We start from the raw sequence: 15,168 nt of genomic DNA, 5'->3' as shown, positions 1-15,168 counted from the left end.
TATGTTGGAATATTCGAAAATAGCATTGTGTCTATTTATATGCCTCCTTATGTGAAATCTTGGCCTGAAATCGTTAGGAACATCTGAGCATTAATTCCCTATCACCTTCAGAGAGAAAAGTATGCTCACTTGCTATAACAACTTACTTTACTAACAAAGAAGCTAGTCATCAACTTCCCATTTTAGAGATGGAGAAACTGAGCCAGAGATGTTAACTGAGCTTTACTGTACGTGAGAGCTTCAAATAGAATATTAGAATGAATTGTAAAGCACATTTAAAAACTAATAAAACAAAGTAGCTGGCAGAGTCAATCTGTATATTTTTGAGTTTTAATGGAGAACAAAAGTATTAAAAAAACCATTTACAAATAGAAACTCGCAGGCTCCTTTTCTAAAATGCATACTCCCAGTGCTGCTTCATTGCTGTTCTGTGAGAAAACATTAAAATGTGAAGAATAATATGGCTTTAACTGTGATAATAGATAATAATCCAAGATGTTTTTAAAAGTTTTAATAAGAATCTAGACTAATTTTAAGATAGATGTATCTTATGTGGAGGTGACTGAAGAATATTGATGTATTGCTGGATAAAGGTCTTAATTTTAGTAATTAACTGACAACTTGGTTATTGGGCTCTTTTGTGGCAAATAGGTGTTCATCTTTAAAGGTGTTATTGAAAAGAAGAAATAAAGTATCACTATCATAAAAAGGAAACTTGACACTCAGGTATATAAAGTAGAGCTAGTAAACAGATTAGAATGTAAATTATTTATTAAAATGTTCTGAAAGAAGGTTTCATTACAGGTATGCTTTGGATAGTTTCTTCCATGAATTGAAAAGAGAGGGAGCTAAGCAGGTGATGACTTCTCTTTACTGCTCTTCATTTGTCAACAGTTCAATCACATTTCAAGAAAATGCTTAAGGTGCAGAGCAAGGGAAGACAAGATGCAGCATGTGCATCTCTCTCTCTGTGTATGTATATAGTTGTATAGCCCTTTCTTGGGTCTATGTATAAAATGCAGGAGAAGAGAAACAAAGAAGAGAAAGTTACTTAGGGGTAAATTTCTGTTCACTGTGTAGGATGGTAAAAAACTGACAGCCCTAAAGATGATATACAACAGACGACGTGTTATAGAAGTTATGGATGCACCTTTAACAAATTCACAACAAGTAGTTAAACAGTCTTTGGAGCATATACAATTTCCAAGCAGTCAATTGAAAGTATCTCACGGAAGAGCTTTGACATTTGTAAGCAGCTTAATACTATTAAAATTAATGGAGGAAATATGTAAGTTAGCATCAAAACACGTTACTTTACAAGTCCCACCAGACCTTTTTAAAAGAGATGTCAGAGAGACATTTGCAAAGGTGAAAAAAACTAAGATCATGTTGAGAGATAATTGAAATGCCTCTGTATTAACCCCTGCACTGGGAGTTGGGATTTTGCTAGAACATCAGAATTGCCATACTGGGTTAGACCAATGGTCCATCTAGCCAAGTAACCTGTCTTCTGACAGCAGCCAATGCCAGGTGCTTCAGAGGGGATGAACAGAACAGGGTAATTATTGAGTGATCCATCCCCTACATCCATTCCCAGCTTCTGGCAGTCAGAGGCAAGGGACACCCAGAGCACTGGGTTGCATTCCTGACCATCATGGCTAGTAACCATTGATGGACCTATCCTCCAGGAACTTATCCCAGTTATACTTTTGGCCTTCACAACATCTCCTAACAATGACTTCCATAGGCTGACTCTGTGTTAAGTGAAAAAGTACTTCCTTCTGTTTGTTTTAAACCAGCTGCCTGTTAATGTCATTGGGTGACCCCTGGTTCCTATATTACATGAAGGAGTAAATAATACTTCCTTAATCACTTTCTCTACACCATTCATGATGTTGTCGACCTCAGTCATATCCCTCCTTAGTCGCCTTTTCCAAGTTGAAATGTCCCAATCTTTTTAATCTCTCTTCACATGGAATCTGTTCCATCCCCTTAATCATTTTTGTTGCCCTTCTCTATACCTTTTTCAGTTCTACTATCTTTTGAGATGGGACAACCAGAACTGCACACAGTATTCAAAGTGTGGGCATACCATGGCATAATGATATTTATTATCTATCCCTTTTCTGCTGATTCCTAACATTGCTAGCTTTTTTGATTGCCACTGCACGTTGAGCAAATGTTTTCAGAGAACTATCCACAATGAATCCAAGGTTTCTTTCTTGAGTGGTAACAGTGAATTTAGATCCCATCATTTTGTATGTATAGTTGGGATTATCTTTTCCAGTGTGCATTACCTTGCATTTATTCACATTGATTCATATGCCATTTTGTTGCCCAGTCCCCCGGTTTTGTGAGATCCCTTTGTAACTCTTCACAGTCAGTTTTGGACTTTACTGTCTTGAGTAATTTTGTGTCATCCACAAACTTTGCCATCTCATTGTTTACCCCTATTTCCAGATCATTTATGAATATGTTGAACAGCACTGGTCCCTGGAAGCCCCATGGTTTACTCTCTCCAATCTGAAAACTGACCATTTATTCCTACCCTTTGTTTACTGTCTTTTAAGCAGTTATTGATCCATGAGAGGACCTTCCCTCTTATCCGAACACTAAAGCTAAATGCTAATAACAAAGTGTTTGCCAAAATATGGTTGCAATTCGTCCTATTTTGACATAACTTTTGGGGGGGGGGTGGGCGGCAGTGATTGTGATTGTAGAGAACCTGTCACACTTCTGTTACACCATCGAGATTAATCATCATGGCTTTGCTTTACATTATACAAACTGATTTATAAACTATGAATACTGTTTTGTGAACATCTGAATTACTGCATCCCTCCACTGAAAAGTAACCACCTCTAGGGTAAAATATAGCTACTGTTAACCACACATATGCTAAAGCAAAAACATTGTGCTACAGTTGCGTTTTCTCTTGGTGAAACTCCAAAGAAAAGTACATTTACATGAGCACAAATACTGGGCAAAAGCGATTTTGTCTGTTAAAGGCAATTGATTGTTTGGAAAAGGCTGAAGAAGTTCTTGAAGACAAACTCAGGCTAAATAATAAGATGACTTTTTGAATACCTGTCTAACAGTATTCAGTGGTATTCTTGATGTCACAAATGCTGCTATGCTTACAAGCTTACAGCCTGCTTCTATTCTCCTTGACATTCATGGCAAAGCTTTATTGACTTCAATGAAAGCATCGTTAAAATGTCCAAAGAAGAATAGCTTAATAGATTAAGATGTATCTATAAGCTATTTTAAAGTGAATGAGAAAAAAACTTGTCCAGCTTCTGAAATGCTTTTAAACCTCCTCCCCAGGATGGTGACTCATACTCTCCCACAACACCCAGTTCTGAGTTAGTCCCTTATGTTTTGAACTACCAGCAGGGAGATGGGTTGCATCGGGAAGTCAGGACAGGAATGGAGAAGAATTAGTAGTAGCAAGGTGTGTTTGGGGGGTTGGGGAGTCTTTTGTCTGCACTGAAAGGGGAAAGGACTTTTCCAGTGTTTGACTGGGGAGTTAGGGCCGTGGTCTCTGGTGAAGGAGGAATGTAGTTCCTGCTGGTGGTGAAGGACAGGAGGAGAGGGATTAGAGCACAATATAGGAAAATATTCTCTGCATTGGACAGTGAGGACACACAGTCCCTGTGTTGTTAGGATTAGCAATAACTGTGGACCAAAAAGCTGAATAGACAGCGTAGTTTCACATTTTTTCAGGTGAAAATAAATTCGTCTAGCAAGAGTGTCTTTGGGATTTTAGGGTCCTTCAGTGATCACTGAGTTCATTCCTGCAAGAACATTTCTGTCCTTATTGCTTGGATCGACAAGGACTGAACTGCTGCTGAAAACTCATAAACTGTTAACCTGATGATAATTTTAGGAGGAGAATTTGGATATTTTGATTACAATATACAATAAGATACAGGACTTCATCCCTCTATATGGTATTATCTAGCACAATACTACTATGTTTTTCCCTATTGATACTACTACTCTGTCATGCTACCACTCCCCCCAACATAGAAACAGTTTATCGACATTTTTTACTAAAGAGCATTTTGTATGTTTCATTTTTTTAAAAAGTGTTACCATGTTTCCTAAATACTTGCTATAATTGAGTTGGTGAGCTGAGAAGGAAGAGACATGTCTAAGCTGCTGTGATAAAGATATTAACTGATTTTATTGAATTGGCCCACCATCTCATCACACATCAGAAGTTAGTATGTAAAGTTGGATAGATTGGTTTGTTCATGTTCTCTTAGGGGCCTGACGCTTCAATCAAAGGCATTATGTAAATGCCAACTATTATTACTGCCTTCTATATACGTATACAAAATACCTGTAGATTAGCATATCTCTATCCCCTCACTCCTTCTGAATCCTATTTTCTTCCACTTTACATCCCTCAAGGCCATCTTTCTTGGCCAACATACTTCTGTTCCTTCTGAGTCTTAACAACCCTGCCTCCTGATAAGTTTGGTAAATGAAAGTTGAGTGACATAGTGGACTTCCGTCAGAGTCTTTCTCTGTAGCACTTCTACACCTTACTGAATAAAGTAATGAGTTATGGAACAGAAATTTGGCTAAGATCTTCTGTTCTGAAATTCAATACACAATTAAGCATTTTTTTTTGTTTGTTTGCACTGGAATTTCTCTATATGGTAGAGAGAGTTTCATTCTAGGCATGGGAAGGAAGGAAAAAGGTTCCTGTGGTTTTCTGACTGTATCACTGACAAGCAGCATTTCCTGTAGGAGAGGGTTTGGGTTTTTTTAACTTTATGTGATGCTTTACATGCGTTCCCTGCTTGTGTTTCTGTAATGGAGTTTTAGTCACTATTCACCTCTGGTTATACTTCACTGTTTTCTTGGAAGGATCAGATTGTGGTAGTACTCACTGGAACTGGTACTGCTAGGGAACAGTTGGTATTGGTCATGCCATTTTTATTGGCAGTGTTGGTGAAAATCCTAAACGATTTAGTCCTGAAGAACCTAGATGACAGTGAAAGATAATATTCTATAGACGCCACGGCTTTCTTGGTAATTTTAGTCAGCATCCATGTGTGCAGGTCTGGTTGCCCTATCTCAAAACAGATATATTAGAAATGGAAAAGTTATAGAGAAGGGCAACAAAAAGGATTAGATGCATGGAACAGCATCTATACAAGGAGAAAGTAAAAAACTGGGACTGTTCAGCTTAGAAAAGAAATGATTAAGAGAGTATATGATCTATAAAATCGTGAATGTTATGGAGAAAGTGAATAGGAAAGTGTTATTTACCCCTTCACATAACATAAGAACAAGGGGTCACCCAATAAAATTAATAGGCTGCAGATTTTAAACAAACAAAAAGAAATATTTCTTCACACAAGGCTTAGTCAACCTATGGAACTCATTGCCATGGGATGTTTTGAAGGCCAAAAGTATAACTGGGTTCAAAAAAGAATTAGATAAGTTCCTGGAGGATAGATCCATCAATGGCTATTAACCAAGATGGTCAGGGATGCAACCATACTCTGAAACCTATGCACCAAGTGTCCCTAAACCTCCAACTTCCAGAAGCTGGGACTGGATGACAGGGGTTAGATCACTCGAAAATGCCCTGTTCTGTTTATACACTATGAAGCATCTGGCACCTACCACTGTCAGAAGACACTAGCCTGGATAGACCATTGGTCTGACCCAGTATGGTGAGAATGGCTGTTCTTATTAGGAGCTAAAATGAATCTATTTGACCTTAAATTGTTGTGCATTTGCACTTCATTCAGGTCACCATCTTATTTGTATTCACCTTTAATGATTAGGAGTTAGATTACTTTCATCTATGGGAGACTACACTCCTTTGCAAAGAGCCTGTCAGCTCTACAATGAGACATATCTTATTACTGAAATGGGAAGTCAAATGTCTATTCAAGAAATCGGGTTCATTTACCTGGGCATTATATTGTGGGTATATCTTCTAAATATGCAACTGAAACTTTATCACCAATTTTAAAAAATCCATAACCCTGTTTTCTTTTCCTTCCCCTTTCGCTCTCCCCTTTTCATTTTATATTATCAGTAACTAACCCAGGGGTGGGCAATATACGGCCTGCAGGCCGGATTCGGCCCGCCTAACATTTCCGTCCAGCCCGCCAGGCTCTTTGGCTGCCCCCTCACGATCTCTGGGCTGCTAAAAGTCCCGCAGTGCAGCGGGGCACTCAGGCAGGTTGCCTGCCTGCCGTGGCCCCAGGTGCAGGCTCAGGCCGGGAGGTGCTTACCACAGGCGGTTCCCGGCCAGTGGCGCGGTAGGGCTCAAGCAGGCTGCCTGCCTGCCATGGCCCCATGCTAACCCAGAAGTGGCTGCAGCTGGCTGCTGCTGGCATGTCTCTGCGCGACCCTGGTGGGTGGGGAGTCGGTTCCGTTCACTGCCCCCACCCCCAGCACTGCCCTCACAGCTCTCATTGGCCGGAAACCAGCCAATGGGAGCTGCAGGTGTGGTGCTAGCAGGCACGGGCAGCTCACGGAGACCCACAAGCCCCCTCCCTCCAACCTCTGCTGCGCCGCTGGCCGGGAACCATCTGTGGTAAGCACCTCCTGGCCAGAGCCTGCACCTTGCACCCCCTCCCACACCCCAACCCCAGGTTAGAACCCCCTCCTGCACCCAAACTCCCTCAAAGACCTTGCAGCCCAATACCCATCCCGGAGTCCTCTCCTACACCAAACTCCCGCCCAGAGCCCTCACCCTCTCCTGCACTGCAACACTCTGCACCAGCCCGGAGCTCCCTCCTGCACCCAAGCCCACTCCCAGACCCTGCATCCCCTCCGTTAATGTAGTAGAAATGTGCGGCCCGTGATGACGTACTAAAATTCATGGAGTGGCCCCCCTTTGAAAATGATTGCCCACGCCTGAACTAACCTGACACAAAATTTCCTTGGAATTATGTTGAGTGGCTGAGGTTAATGGCTCAAGGCTGTCTCTTGGGCCATCAACTCCTTCCACCTGGTTTTCATTTGTTGTTGCTTTGATAGGTTATTTAGTACCATCATAACTGAAGAGTACAATCTCTCATAGATAGATAAGAAGCTTCAGGATACATAACTGTATTAAAGGGCTCGTCCTATTGACAAGTTTCTAATTTTACCAGTCACAAGTAAAAGTAGATAATTTCAATTAAAATATGTGGAAGTTTTATTAACTTAGCATAGAAAGTCTTTTAAACACCATCGATTAAAATGGAGATAAGTTAATTATGAAGCCATATTTAAAATATGGCATTCAAATCAGTTCTTTAAGTTTAATCATTTAACTATTATTAATTCAAAATTGTTTAAACCAAATGATCTGGAGTTTGAGAAGTCGTGCATTTTCAGAACAGAAACAGAGTGTAGTTTAAACATGTATGTTCAGATCCTCAGCCTTACTGCAGCCCCTTTGTGTTACTCTCATGGTACAAAGAGGCCACAAACTTAGCTTAACCAGACCACTGAAGATTTCTCTGGCACATGGGAAAGTGCAAGTGTTATAAAACAGCAGTGATCACCCTTGCACCTATTGTTGCAGCCCCAGGGTAGCTGATGTGCCTGGACAGCTACTGTGGCATTATCCATTGAGACTATGGACAGCTGGATGCACTTTAGAGCAGCCCTGAAGCTGCTCTAAGTTGCACCAAGGCCAAATGGCTTTCAGGTGGCTGTAAGATCAAGGAGTCGCAAAGATAGTATAAAGTCGCCTTTGCCCTTAGCCCCTGAAGTACTGAATGGAGTTCAGCAGGATTCAAGGATTGGGCTCATTGACCTGGTTCCAAAGGTCCTTATTTAGGTAGAGTCCATGCAACAGGAATAAGATTTTTAGTCTTTTTAGCATCACTTAGTGAACCCAGAATGATGAGTGATAACCGTAGTGATAAGACTTGCTTTTTGCTTTAAACACAAACCAAAGTGATTGCATTTGAAGTTGTTATGGATATACTCTGTATTTACCGATAGCTGCAAACAAATGGCATTTTGTTTTCTTTTTTTAAAAGTTCTCTTGTGCCTGATACATTGCGTGTTTTTTGGTGGTAGTTGAGAACAATGTTACGATGTCTAACTATATCTCAGTACTTAATAAAGCAAATTGAGGCCATTCAACTTGTCATTGTAAACTCCTATTTTCAACTGAAGTCATTTCTGGGATATTTAGCACTAAATATCTAAAGGTTTGGTACATTGACCAGGACAGACTATTCCATATTCCTCTAGAAGAATGTTGTCCTGTCAGTGGATGTACCCTGTGCAGTTATGTGCATTAGAGCAGCATCATTAGTACATCGATTACTGACATTTTCTCTGTCAGATTACAGCCTGTGACTTTGGTCCTATGGTATGTATTATATTCCACTTCTTTTCTGCCCTCAAACTCAGGGTTGTTTTGACCTCAGACCTTCTTTTCTTTGGCCATGTTTGCTATGCCTTTTACAAACAATCTACTGTGTGATGAGCAGCACTCTGTCTACCACATCTGTCGCTGTGTATCAGAGCACCTTAACAATGCTGTAGAAACAAATGAAATACCTCCTTACAGAGTCAGCTGACAATTAGTATATTGAATTGTTTTAATGAATAAGTGAATTTTAATTTTCTTCCAAGTGATACAGCACTGAGCAGGAACAGACACAAAGAGGAAGAAACTATGCATGTAATGTTTCAGCGAGTTGGGTTATACACAAACAACTCTGTGGCATTCCTCACTTCTGGCCAGTAATACTATCGCTCTTTTGATTCTAGGATGCTCTGAAACAGAGGCCATTAATTAAGATGAATTGACAACATGTTTAACATCTGACCAGGAGAAGGCAAGCAAAGTCTCTGTGAGATAGTCATAGACACAGTAGCAGCAGTTTCTAGAGTTGCAAATCATTATTTTCTCTCTTTCCACCCCTTGTGCTAAGACCTAGTGAGGTTACAGAATTTCAGATGTCAGTTCTGAACTGGAGTCTTTTATATTGTGGTATGATGTGCTAACCTACTCTATGTAATAGCTGCTTGTGTTTTTTTTATATTGCCTTCCCTTCTAGTAAGCGGATAAAGAAAGGGCTGAATATGTTCAAAGTTGATGTTTTTTGGAATACATTAAATGACATGAAACATAGAGCCTTTATCAGTAGGGTTGATTTAACTTCAAAAGTTATTGATAATTTTTCTAAGATATTTTCTGATTATTACTGTGAACGTTTCTGGCATGTCATACATCTGATGAAGTGGGTATTCACCCACTAAAGCTTATCCTCCAGTATGTCTGTTAGTCTATAAGGTGCCACAGGACTCTTTGCTGATGTGACAAATACTCTGCTTAAGCACTGAAGGCTCTCTGTACACTTTTTACAAGACCAAATCAGTCACGTCTCATAATCCTCGAACAAAAAAAAACTTCCAATATTTATAGATAATGTAGAATATACTAATGGATATGTAGAGTACTCTTCAATTCCTTGATGATGAAATTGCAAACTAATAATGTATTTCATTGCTCTTTGATCAGGCCATTGAAATAATATAGTATTTTGAAAGAGATACATTACATACCTTGTATACAGGTACATCACAACATCTTTTAGGTTTTCTAGGTAAGATTTTTCAAAAGTGTTTCGCATTGACTTGACTCTTCTCCTATTGAAGTTAATGGTAAAACTTCCACTCTTTTAAAAAGATCATGCTATATATTTCCAGTTGTTTTACACATGTTTACTTCGTGTTCTCTCCTTCCTTGAGCAGTGTTTAAACAGAAGCATAATGGCCTTATTAGGGCTGTTGATTAATCACAGTTAACTCACGTGATTAACTCAAAAAGATTAATTGCAGTTAAAAAATTAATTGTGATTAATTGCACTGTTTAAACAATAGAATACCAATTGAAATTTATTAAATATTTTGAATGTTTTTCTACATTTTCAAATATATCGATTTCAATTACAACACAGAATACAAAGTGTACAGTGCTTGCTTTATATCATATTTCATTACAAATATTTTCACTGTAAAAATTATAAACCAATGAAACAGTATTTTTCAATTCACCTCATACAAATACTGTAGTTCAATCTCTTTATCCTGAAAGTGTAACTTACAAATGTCGTTTTTTTATTACTTAACTGCACTCAAAAACAAAACAATGTAAAATTTTAGAGCCTACAAATCCACTCAATCCTACTTCTTGTTCAGCCCCTTGCTAAGAGAAACAAGTTTGTTTAGATTATGGGAGATAATGCTGCCCACTTCTTAATTACAGTGTCTCCTGAAAGTGAGAACAGGCGTTCGCATGGCACTGTTGTAGCTGGCATCACAAGATATTTATGTGCCAGACGCACTAAAGATTCATATGTCCGTTCATTCGTCAACCACCATGGACATGCTTCCATGCTGATGATGCTGGTTTAAAAAAAAGGCTTTAATTAAATTTGTGACTGACCTCCTTGAGGGAGAATTGTATCTATCCTGCTCTGTTTTACCCGCATTCTGCCATATATTTCATGTTATAGCAGTCTCGGATGATGACCCACCACATGTTTTTCCTTTTAAGAACACTTTCACTGCAAATTTGACAAAATGCAAAGAGGATACCAATGTGAAATTTCTAAAGGTAGTTACAGCACTCGACCCAAGTTTTAAGAATCTGAAGTGCTGTCCAAAATCTTAAAGGTATGAGGTGTGGACCATGCTTTCAGAAGTCTTAAAAGAGCAACACTCTGATGCCTAAACTACAGAACCCAAACCACCAAAAAAGATAATCAGCTTTCTGCTGGTGGCATATGACTCACATGATGAAAATGAACATGCATCAGTCCACACTGCTTTGGATCGTTATCAGGCAGAACCCATCTTCAGCATGGACACATGTCCTATGGAATGGTGGTTGAAACATCAAGGGACATATGAATCTTTAGCTCATCTGGCATGTAAATATCTTGTGACGCTGGCTTCAACAGTGCCATGTGAACGCCTGTTCTCGCTTTCAGGTGACATTGTAGACAAGAAGCAGGCAGCATTATCTTCTTCAAATGCAAACAAACTTGTTTGTCTGGCTGAACAAGAAGTAGGACTGATTGGACTTGTAGGCTCTAAATTTTACATGGTTTTATTTTTAAATGCAGAGTTTTTTGTACATAATTCTACATTTGTAAGTTCAACTTTCATGATAAAGAGGTTGCACTACAATACTTATATTAGGTGAATTGAAAAATACTGTTTCTTTTGTTTTTTACAGTGCAAATATTTGTAATCAAAAATAAATCTAAAGTGAGCACTGTACACTTTGTATTCTGTATTGTAATTGAAATCAAAATATTTGAAAATGTAGAAAACGTCCAAAAATATTTAAATAAATGGTATATCTTAATTGTTGTAGTTCTGATAGGAGTTCTAACTACATCCTCTTTGCAGTTTGAGCCTTGCAAATAATTCTGTAGGCACAGTTGATGGACATAGGCCTGACCATCTAGGCTAATAGTTTAGAAATTCGGTACTCAGAATATAGGATTTGATCTTAGAATCATAGACTCATAGAAGATTAGGGTTGGAAGAGACCTCAGGAGGTCATCTAGTCCAACCCCCTGCTCAAAGCAGGACCAACCACAACTAAATCTTACAGGCAAACCAAGAGAGAAAACGGTGTGGCTTCAGATTTTAGTTTTGAGGGGTAAGATTTTATAATTGCACTGTTGTTGTTTTTCTGCTGTTGCCAAAGTGAGCTGATTGCGCTGTGTGAATTTTTCCCCTTCATGGTCTTTTGAATGCAGAAAGTGCTGGAGATATCTTTCTCTGTCATTTTAGTTTTTCTTGCTTCTATTAACTTTGGCTAATCTCCTTATGCTTAATATTTGATAATAGTTGATCAAACCATAGTTAAATCTTTCTTAAAGCTGTAAAACTTTGCATTCATTTCCTGCGATAGTTTTAAGATCCGTGTGTTTACATGAGTCTCTCTCTCTCTCTCTCTCATAGCAAGTGGTTCTCTTGTAATCCAGTACTGCCAGTGACTTTGTTGATGTGAGAGAGAAAGAGCCCCAGCTTGAGGATGTGGGTTGCTTTAAGGCAACTGGGGGAACACAGACAGTTCTTGTCAATCTAAGATTTTTGAGTCAGTTTGGAGAGATTAGATGTTTCTTTAAATCATCTTACTAGTAGTGACACTGCACCAAAAATCTCCTCTAATCTAATTAATTTCTCTGCCTCATCCCCGTCTCCAGTGTTTTATGCTGCTAGACCCAAATCTGCTTTTTTCATCTCTTCGATCCAACGTTAATGCTCCTTCGCATATTAACTACCATTACTTTCCCTGTAGAACAAAAAGTTTGGTTTGTGCCACTAAGTTGGCTGATGCCTTTATTTCCGAATGATCGGATATAGGACCGCGTGGTACGGGGAACAATCACACATGACGCTGGAACTCGCCAGGCCTCCATTTTGGCTCCCAGTATGTTTTATGAATATATTTTTATTGGGATCCTCCAGGTTAGCCTTGGCTTCTAATCCTACACACTTTCTTGTTTTTTAGGAGCTGTTTGAAAGATGTAATGTTTTAAAGGTTTTTCTTTGTTTGTTTTTAAGGGGAAAAAAGTAATACATTGAGATAATCAATAAAATTCCAGGCAGGCCTTATAATAGAGCAGCGCATTTAAAAATAAACATTGCATATGTCTATCAAGAACTCAAAAGACCAAAATCCTATAGAAATGAAAACCATCTATTTTGGTCAATGTAACATTTCTTAATTCAAATAAAAGCCAGGTACTCTGTTAAAATTTAGCTTTAGCTCAAAGCCATAATGATTTTCTGAAATAATTATAAATGGCATATGATAGATTGTACACTGTTTTAGTATGTATACAAATTTAATTTTAAAAAGTTAACTATGTACAGAGGAAAAGAACAGAAAAGGATGCAGATTGCATTATATTGATCATGTGTTTGAAATAATGCTGATGTAGTTAACATGTGTAGCTAGTAGGTCATATTTTTGCACACAGATAAGTACTTTCTACACACACACGTGCATGTGCGCGATGTATTTTCTCTCTCCACACATGCGCAGAAAATTTGTAACTTTGACATATGGAATAATTCAATGAAGAATCAAGAAAGTGTGTAAACAAAAAACGGTCTTGAATAACAACTTTCCAAGAAAGGTTAATACTTATATTAGCATAATGAATTTGGGGGCGTACACCAATGCACAATGCAGTATTTACGATGTAATTATCAACTTTGGATAGAAATGTACTTAGATTGTCTAGTACTTTTGTGAATGAAGCATTTCCTTTTTCTTCAGAGTTTGTCACATGCTAACATAGAGCTCAGATATTATGAAAGAATGTTAATCATAATTTATTTAGATGATTGTAGATACTACAGTATAAACATGTAACATACACACACCTTTTGGGAATTAAGTATTTGAAAAGTAATAGAGATCTAAAAGAAATAACTTGCATTCCAAGCTATTCAGAATTTGTTTGGACAGTTTATAATACAATCTTGTTATGAAGCTTGTCACCAAACTTTAGCTGTAGAATCTTGAATTCAAATAGATAATTTCAAGATGATTACAGTAAGTCTATTTGTACTTTTCACACTGAAAAATCATAGTTATATACATTCTTACATTCTGAGGGGCTGAGAAAGAGTAGGATTGTTGAAAAAACAACTGAAGAATGTGTAAGAAATTGTAAATCTAAAGTAGCAACTCCTACCGTAACTTATACCTTCAGCCACTCCCAAGTGTAAGTTAGAACAATTTAGACCCCTAAAGCCTACTTACAGACATATAACCTGCACCCTTTGTATGTCACATCTGAATTTGACCCCAAACATTAGTTAAATAAGTTACGTATAAGGTTTCAGAGTAACAGCCGTGTTAGTCTGTATTCGCAAAAAGAAAAGGAGTACTTGTGGCACCTTAGAGACTAACCAATTTATTTGAGCATAAGCTTTCGTGAGCTACAGCTCACTTCATCGGATGCATCCGATGTGAGCTGTAGCTCACGAAAGCTTATGCTCAAATAAATTGGTTAGTCTCTAAGGTGCCACAAGTACTCCTTTTCTTTTTACGTATAAGAGGTGCATATTAAATGCCTCCCAGTAAATACTACAAGACTGTTAGTACTATGGCTTTGTAATTTCCATCTTCTGAATGCCAGAGCTGCGCAAAGCCTAAATCCTGGGCTGTAAGGACTGTGTTATAATCAGGGTAGTCTGTTATTGCATCTGAGGACCTTTCTTCTGTAAAATTTTCAAATGCACCTAATAGGACTTAGGCTCCTAAGTCACTCTGCTACTTTTGAAAAAGTTATCCCTTGCCTGAGACATGGTTAGAAGAGTCTTGGCAGTTCATCAACCTCTGTCATCTGTTGTTGTGCATTCTTAAAGTCTAACCAAGATTTGGAGATGCATGGGAATGAATTGGCTGGGAATGAATCTGGCCATGATGGATGTGTTGCTGCTAGTTTGGGGAATTCACAGAGAAAAGAAAGACTGCACCTGCACCTTTATCAATGTAGTTCTGAGCCTTGGGGTTTTGTTAAATTCTTCATGGCTTCTTGGTATGTAGATAATGATGGTCCTGTGTAGTGTCTTCTTCTATTAGCAGTTGGTCAGGGGGACAGTCATTCTTCCTCTCAGTGCAGATCCCTGTCTTTGCCATCTCCAGGCTGGGTTACAATAATGCACTCTCTTGTATGTGGCCCTTGAGGAACCTTTAGGTGCTTCATCTTGTTCAGAACACAATGGCTTGTCTTCAAATTCAGGAAAGTCAATATGCTTAGCTACATTGTCTGCACTGTCTACCTGTTCATTTCAGTTTTAGGCCTTGATGACCATGTTGTAAGTCTTAGAAGGGCTAGAGCCCTGTTGTTTAAGTGTCTGTGTTCTTTCATGACAATTGGGGTCTGTTGGGTTGTCTTGCCTCTCAGTGCCTGGAAATCAGTGGCAGAGTTCTCACAGTTAATGCTCCTTTTTCAAACTTACTTTTCATCAGAACTCAAATTTACCAAGCTTCATATCATACACGAAAGCTGCTTTGGTCAGTCATGATTTTGACTGAGCGTTACTTTGTTTTTGATATCTACCTTTTTTTGTTCTTCTTCTTGTCTTGGATTGGATATCTTTAACGAGGGTGGTTTTATGAATGGTAGGACTGTTATATTT

At 38.5% G+C, this 15,168-nt stretch overlaps 1 protein-coding gene across 5 annotated transcripts in view; it reads left to right on the top strand.

Moving 5' to 3' along the window:
* The window catches only part of CEP112 (centrosomal protein 112), a 301,926-nt gene that overhangs the window by 199,287 nt on the left and 87,471 nt on the right, over positions 1 to 15,168 (top strand). The gene's annotated exons all lie outside the window — the stretch shown is intronic.

The sequence above is a fragment of the Eretmochelys imbricata genome, chromosome 14 (assembly GCF_965152235.1).
Source record: "Eretmochelys imbricata isolate rEreImb1 chromosome 14, rEreImb1.hap1, whole genome shotgun sequence".
Classification (NCBI taxonomy): domain Eukaryota; kingdom Metazoa; phylum Chordata; order Testudines; family Cheloniidae; genus Eretmochelys; species Eretmochelys imbricata.
Note: the sequence above shows the minus strand (reverse complement) of the source record. Positions and strands in the feature narration are given on the sequence as shown.